Genomic DNA, 8452 nt, shown 5'->3' on the forward strand with positions numbered 1-8452 from the left:
AAGACCCACCTAAAAAGGACAACTACAGACCAATTTCCCTAATGAAAAAGGATGCAAAAACCTTCAACAAGATATTAGCCAACTGGATCCAACAATACATTAAAAGAATTAGTCACCATGACCAAGTGTGATTTATACCTGACATTCAAGGCTGGTTCAATATCCACAAAACAATCAATGTGATACATCACGTCAATAAAAGAAAGGACAAGAATCACATGATCCTCTCAATAGATGCAGAGAAAACTTTTGACAAAATACAGCATCCTTTCTTGATAAAAACCCTTAAGAAAGTAGGGATAGAAGGATCATACCTCAAGATCATAAAAGCCATATATGAAGGACCCACCACTAATATCATCTTCAATGGGAAAAAACAGAGCTTTCCCCCTAAAGTCAGGAACACGACAGTGATGTCAACTCTCGCTACTGTTACTCAACATACTATTGGAAGTCTTAACTTCAGCAATCAGACAACACAAAGAAATAAAAGGCATCCAAATTGTCCAGGAGGAAGTTAAACTTTCACTCCTCACAGATGACATGATACTCTATATGGAAAACCCAAAAGATTCCACCAAAAACTGCTAGAACTGACCCATGAATTCAGCAAAGTCGCAGGATATAAAATCAATGCACAGAAATTGGTTGCATTACTTTATACCAATAATGAAGCAACACAAAGAGAAATCAAGGAATCGATCCCGTTTACAATTGCACCAAAAACCATAAAACACTTAGGAATAAATCTAACCAAAGAGGTGAAAAATCTGTACACTGAAAACTATTGAAATCTTATGAAAGAAATTGAAGAAGACACCAAAAAAAAAAAAAAATGGAAAAGATTCCACGCTCCTGGATAAGAAGAACAAACATTGTTAAATGTCAATACTACCCCAAGCAATCTACATATTCAATGCAACCCTTATCAAAATAACACCAGCATTCTTCACAGAGCTAGAACAAGCAATCCTAAAATTTCTATGGAACCAGAAAAGACCCCGAAAAGCCAAAGCAATCTTGAAAAACAAAACCAAAGCTGGAGGCATCACAATCCCAGACTTCAAGTTGTATTACAAAGCTGTAGTCATCAAGGCAGTATGGTGCTGGCACAAAAACAGACACTTAGATCAATGGAACAGAATAGAGAACCCAGAAATGGACCCACAGACGTATGGCCAACTAATCTTTGACAACGCAGGAAAGAATATCCAATGGAATAAAAACAGTCTCTCCAGCAAGTGGTGCTGGGAAAACTGGACAGCGACATGCAGAAGAATGAACCTGGACCACTTTCTTGCACCAGACACAAAAATAAACTCAAATGGATGAAAGACCTCAATGTAAGACAAGAAGCCATCCAAATCCTCGAGGAGAAAGCAGGCAAAAACCTCTTTGATCTTGCCCGCAGCAACTTCTTACTTAACACGTCTCTGGAGGCAAGGGAAACAAAAGCAAAATGAACTGCTGGGACCTCATCAAAATAAAAAGCTTCTGCACAGCGAAGGAAACAATCAGCAAAACTAAAAGGCAACCAACAGAATGGGAGACGATCTTTGCAAACGACATATCAGATAAAGGGTTAGTATCCAAGATCTATAAAGAACTTACCAAACTCAGCACCCAAAAAATAAATAATCCAGTGAAGAGATGGGAAAAAGACATGAATAGACACTTCTCCAAAGAAGACATCCAGATGGCCAACCGACACATGAAAAAATGCTCAACTTCACTCATCATTAGGGAAATACAGATCAAAACCACAATGGGATACCACCTCATACCAGTCAGAATGGCTAACATTAACAACTCAAGCAACAACAGATGTTGGTGAGGATGTGGAGAAAGAGGATCTCTTTGGCACTGCTGGTGGGAATGCAAACTGGTTCAGCCACACTGGAAAGGAGTATGGAGGTTCCCCAAAAAAACCAAAAATAGAACTACCCTATGACCCAGCAATTGCACTACTAGGTATCTATCCAAACGACACAGGTGTGCTGTTTCAAAGGAGCACACGCACCCCAATGTTTATAGCAGCGCTATTAGCAATAGCCAAAGTGTGGAAAGAGCCCAAATGTCCACCGACAGATGAATGGATAAAGAAGATGTGGTATATATATATATATACATATATATATATACACACACACACACATATATATATATATATATATATATACACACACACACACACACACAATGGAGTATTCCTCGGCAATCAAAAAGAATGAAATCTGGCCATTTGCAACTATGTGGATGGAACTAGAGGGTATTCAGGGTAGTCAGAGAAGTATTGTGTATTCAGGGTAGAGGGTAGTCAGAGAAAGACAAATATCATATGACTTCACTCATATGAGGAATTTAAGATACAAAAGAGATGAACTTAAGGGAAGGGAAGGAAAAATAATACAAAAACAGGGAGGGGGACAAAACATAAGAGACTCTTAAATAAGAAAACAAGCAGAGGGTGGCTGGAGGGGTTGTGGGAGTGTGGGATGGGCTAAATGGGTAAGGGGCATGAGGGAATTTACTCCTGAAATCATTGTTGCACTATATGCTAAATAGCTTGGATGTAAATTATAAAAAAATTAAAATTAAAAAAATTTATGTGATGGAGAATGTATCATTGAAGAGCAAACATTTTTGAGATTTTTTTGGATCTGTTTTAAAACTGCAGTTTGGCAGATTCATATGTTTACACCGTGCTGTGTCCCACCCAACTTGTAAATATTTGATAAATGTTACCTTTTAAATCCTGATAACATTATGAAATTGTTAGGAAATGTTGTGGCCGATAACCTCTTCCCGAGCCTAAGATTCACATTTACCATGTAGTTATTGATTGACTAGAACAAAATGATTTTGTTTTCAGGGAAACATAGTCTCTCAGAGCCACATCCAAACTTTCCCTTCATTTAGTTGTATGTTTTCCAAGGACAGAGATAAGATTTTTCCCCGTTCTTGTTCTCAAGCAGGTCAACCTGGATCTAGTAAGACCAAATATTTATGGACATATGTGAGTATGCAATTCCCTAATGAAAAATGTGTGATAATATGTCAGAATGAAAGATTTTTGAGACAGTAATGCTGACTGTATGAGTTGGGTATTTACTTAAGCTGCATTGCTGGGAAGCAGATACCTGGCCCTCCATCAAATAAAGCTTTCTCTAATAAAAAAAATAATGGGAAAATGCTTTCCCATTATAATGGGAAAATAAAAAAATAATGGGAAAAGTTTCAAGAAGATTGTAGAGGGATTTAAAATCGAATTTTAAATAACATTACTGTGGGGGCACCTGGGTGGCTCAGTCGGGTAAGCATCCGACTTTGGCTCAGGTCATGATCTCACAGTCCGTGAGTTCGAGCCCCGCGTCGGGCTCTGTGCTGACAGCTCAGAGCCTGGAGCCTGTTTCAGATTCTGTGTCTCCCTCTCTCTGACCCTCCCCCATTCACGCTCTGTCTCTGTCTCAAAAATAAACATTTTAAAAAATAAAAAAAATAACATTACTGTGCAGAGACATCTTGACACGTGAGGTCAAAGAAAATTTGGTAATATTTTAAAATTTGGACACTTCATTATCAGAGATTGTATCTCATTTGATTTTTTTTCACTACTGCATTAAAATATTATTTACCCTAGTAACTGAATTGTGTGCCTCCTTAACTTTTGCACCCAAGATCAGTGCTCACTCATCTTGCTTTTTCCTTGTTAGGTCCCAAAGGCTTTCAGGGTTCTCTGGCCTCCATTCTAAAACTATTAAGAAGAAAGAGTTGGAGGTGGAACCATGTGGAATTTTAGGTAAGGGGGGGCTTCTTGGTGTAAATGAAGGTGCTCAGGGAAAAAAGAGAATGAAGCCATATTATTTCCCCAAGAAGATAATTAAGCTTAAAGGAATTAAAGGCCTAGAAATTACTAGTTTGTGGTTAGTGCCACATGCATAAAACGTTAAAATTTGGTTTACTTGTGGAACCATAGCTGTTCAAATATATCTACGTATGATATAATCATTAAAATAAAATAATTTATACTCCAGATTTGGTGATATCTTTAATAGATTGATTCTTGTGGAACTCAGTCTATTCAGAAAGTATGGATCCAGGATATTTTCAACCCTTACATTTGGTGGATAAAGCTTTTAAAATAACTTCTTGAAATGAATTTGGAAGTGTATTCTGACATTTAATTTACTTTTCAAAGGTCAGGCAGATACATCTCTATTTATCTAAAGGCCCTGAAAACAGGATCTGTTACTACAGGTGTTTGTTTTAAAAAGTAAATATTGAAGCTCTGCCCTTGAAAATGACATTAAAGGAGAGCGTTAGGCACATCCTCAAAGATATGCATTAGTGTCTATCTGTTTCCTTGCTATTATCAACTAATCTTACAGAACTCTTTTGAGATCGAAAGTATCCCTATGCTATGGTGGTTTATGAAAGGAGCTTGGGATTTCTCTCTGACATTGCTGCTCTTTTGGTAATGAAACAGCACATGTTGAGTCAGCACCTGAGAGCACGAACACAAGGTGAGAAAGTGAAGATTTAATATTTAGTACTTACTGTTTTAGTTCAGCAATGAACTTGGATGTTTTGGGTAGTTGAAAACACATGAGAAGGTTCTGGTGGAAACATGAGAACTGGAACAACAGAATCTCCTACTAACTGGGAGCTTCCACTCAACCTCTGATCCTCAACCTCCTCACCTGTAAATGGGGGATCACAATACTTCCTGAATACAAAAGTTTTTATTAAAAAGTGTAACTAATAAACACGCTGAAATTGGTGCATTACCACTGAAGTTATCCTTGGGGCTTTGTCTACAAATCTCCCCATGTTTCCCACTCCACCTTTTCCCCCTGTCTCACACAATGAAATTATAGGGAAGAAGTGTACTGCCTTGCTTGGACTGAATGTTTGTGTCCCCCAGAAATTCATATTGTGAAATTGTAGGGGATGATACTAGGAGGTGGGATTTGGGGAGGTGATGATTGGGATTAGCGCCCTTATAAAAGAGGTCTTGAGCTCCATTGCTGCTTCTGCCATGTGAGGTCACAGGGAAGAGGCCACGAAGAAAGGGGATTCTCTCTAGACACGAATCTGCTGGTGTCATCATCTGGCCTTCCCAGCCTCAGATCTGTGAGGAACAAGTGTCTGTCCTCACAAGCCATCCAGTGTATACTGTACTGTGATAACAGCCTGACTGGACTAAGACAAATACTCCCCCATGTTTTTTTTTTTTTTTTTTGACATTATTCAGCAGAAAATCGAATCCATGAGAAAACCAGCCATTTAGCAGTGCATGCGGCACTTCTGTCAGCAGCAGTTACACAAATGGTACCTGCATTGACATCTGTAGCAGCCAAACTGCCTCAAGTTAAAACAATTTGAAGAACAGCTCCCTGTGATCACGCGTGGGTTTTGTTGCTGGTGCATCGCAGTCGAACTTCTCCCTCTGCCCAGAGCACCTGCCTTCACTCCCTCACAGGTGTTGCTCCTCAGGGCACTTCCCAGTCCTCATGCAAATCTCAGTGTGTGTCCTGGGAGGACCCAAAGTAAAACACCTTATGAAATGATTTCAATGAAAGCAGCCTGGTGTCCAGTGGCAGAACAGCACTAGACCAGAACCGGCTGAGGGCAGAGTTTCGTGGGATGGGTGTTGACTAGGGCCCTTGGTGGCCCACACACCCCAAGGAGTGTGAGGGAATTGGGTCCGAGCGGGCGCTGGAAATATGTGGGAGTATTTTCCCTTGTCACAATATGTCAGATGGGAAGAACCAGTTTTTTTCTCACAAGAAAAAAAAAACTGTTGCAGAAACAAAAGGTGTAAAAAGAAATAAACTGTAAACCTTATTTCCTGTACTAGCCTCTTGTTCAGGTTTCGTCTCCCATGCACTCTTTGGTATCTTCAGCTACTCGTGGGTTCTTTTTGTATTTGTCTCAAATTTATAGATGTGTGAAAGATGGGCTGAAGGGGGTTTATGCCATCATCCTGGAACAAGAACTAGAGTGATAGAGTTTTGATCTCTGGTTATTAACCGGGGTTTGGGCAAACTATGATGTGTATTAAGCTCCTCTGGAAACAATGGATCTCAGATGAAGTCACGACTTCCCTGGTAGGGTTCTCACTGTTCCAGTATTTGTAATACAGTTGTAGAGAAAAACAACCACCTGTTCCTTGGAACCTGGCCAATCTTAGGTTCATTGCTTACCATTTCCTTTATGCCTGCTCTTTCCAGATAACAATTGTACTGCATTTAAACCTCATCTCAGTCCCCATTTAGGTAAAATTCCAGATAGAAAAGAGTCCTCATTTAACATCTGTCATTCAACTCTATGGAAATGAGAGTAACAGGGGTAAAATCAGCATCCTGGCAGTGTAAGCTGTTCATTTTTGTCTCCCCTTCAGTTTGCGTTTAACTGGACATCCATGACTGAATAAAAGTGCCTCTACAGAGCATATGGGGACATTAGAGATCATCCATGTGCATCCAAAGTGGGTGGATTGAGAACCAGAGAGGCTATGGGGCCAAAGGGCCAAGGGAGGTGCAGCAGCCAGAGCGGCAGTGCTGGAACCAGCAGAGGAGGCAGAGGAGGTGGAAAGCACAGGTGGTAGGTGAAGTCCTCCCGACTGCTCAGGTGCAGCTGGAGGGGCCTGTTGCTCTTCAGCAGCACCTGGGTTTCCCGGAAGAGAACTCTGCGACTGGGACAAAGGACGGAAAGGGAAGAAGGCAGAGAAAGAGAATTGAAGGAAGAAGTGTTCTGCTGTCTGCCTTGGTATTTCAGGAAGAGGTCTGGGACTTCTGAGACTCCTCCCACCCACCCTAGAGTCCTTGGGCACACCCAAAGACCCAAGGGCTAAGCCCACAATTCCCTTGCCGCTGTGCTACCAGATATTTTTGTTTTTGTTTTTAATGTCAGCTCTATTTGGTGTGCTCCTAAATTTCGTGGAGAATCAGCTCCTTTAGGAGAAAGAAAATATTGTGCTATGTCATGAGATCTTCTGTGAAACAAAAATAAAGTTTCTGATTGCCAATCTGTTTAACTGTTACAGTCAATGTAAACAAAGCCTTTTCTACATAAGAAAGGTATTCAAGCCTTCAAGTGAGATGAGAAAGGCACATTTCATCCACTGTGAAAAATCATAGTTATATGGTATCACACAGAAAAATGACAATTCTCCAGCATCCAAATTCAAAGACAAAGAATATTGTAATCTTACTGATATACATAGCAAAACAGCTTTTATGAATTAATTCAATAAGCACAAGAAAATTTAGAAGGCAGTTTTGTCAACTCAGGCATAAAAAAAATGAACAGAAGGAGTACTTTACTAAAGGGAATGAACGTATAAAAAAGAACCAAAAAATTTATGGAGCTTACGTACTCAGTGAATGAGATGAAAAAAATTCATTAAGAAGCATTGGAAATATAGCAGGTCAGATGGAAGCAGGAATAAGCTATCTTGTGGACTGGAATTTAGAAATGATTCAAGTGATAGGAGGGGAACTAAGATTTCAAACAAGTGAAGAAACACTGTGTAAGTAATCAGCTATTAGAAAAGGCAATATAAGAATAATGATTATACCAGAAGGAGAAGAAAGAATGGGAGCAGACTCTATGTAAAGAAATAATTGCTGAGATCTTCCCAAATGGGGAAGGAACTTAACATACAAGTCCACAGAGCTAATAGAACGCTTTATTATGTCAGTGCAAAAAGACTTGCTCAGTGGCAAATTGTAATGAGTGTCAATGAGTATCAATCAATGCTAAAGAATTCTTAAGGTAGCGGAAAAAAAGAATTAGCCCACAAAGGACCTTCCCCCAACTTAAGATATCAGCAGATTTCTCAGCCGGAACTCTACAGGCCAGTAGACAATAGAGTGACATACTCAAAGTATTGAAAGACAGAAATGTCAGACATGAATACTGTATCCGCCAAAGGTGTTCATTTGAACACCTGAAGGAAAATAAGGACTTCCCCAAACACACAGAAGATGAGGGAGCTTATTACTCCTACACTTGCCTTGAAAGAAATACAGAAAGAGCTTATCAAGATGAAATGAAAAGACACTAGTGACATACAAAAAATAAAATCACACAAAACATGATAAAGGTGATATAAAGAGTCAAAATTAGAAAATTAACTCTGTCTAAGAATAGTCTGTTAATTAATTATAGAATAAATATTAAAGGAATAGAGCATTAAAAATAACAATAGGGGTGCTGGGGTGACTCAGTCAGTTAAGTGTCCAACTGCGGCTCAGGTCATCATCCATGGTTCTTGAGTTCCAACCTCATATTGGGCTCCATGCTGACAGCTCAGACTGAACCTGGATTCTGTCTCTCTCTCTCAGATTCTGTCTGTCTCTCTCTCTCTCTCTCTCTCTCTCTCTCTCTCTCTGCCCTCCCAGCCCCACTCACACTGTCTCTCTCTCTCAAAATAAATAAACATTAA

General features: G+C 39.7%; 1 long non-coding RNA gene across 2 annotated transcripts; it reads left to right on the plus strand.

The window, feature by feature from the left end:
* Positions 1–2499: 2499 nt before the first annotated feature.
* On the plus strand, positions 2500–7024 carry LOC123385523. 2 transcript variants are annotated; one of them, XR_006598205.1, is made up of 3 exons: positions 2500–3016; positions 3714–3799; positions 6404–7024. It is a non-coding gene; the product is annotated as an uncharacterized LOC123385523 (long non-coding RNA). The 2 variants fall into 2 exon arrangements; XR_006598204.1 differs by lacking the exon at positions 6404–7024 and adding an exon at positions 5255–5847.
* Positions 7025–8452: the final 1428 nt, after the last annotated feature.

The sequence above is a fragment of the Felis catus genome, chromosome B2 (genome assembly GCF_018350175.1).
Source record: "Felis catus isolate Fca126 chromosome B2, F.catus_Fca126_mat1.0, whole genome shotgun sequence".
NCBI lineage: Eukaryota > Metazoa > Chordata > Mammalia > Carnivora > Felidae > Felis > Felis catus.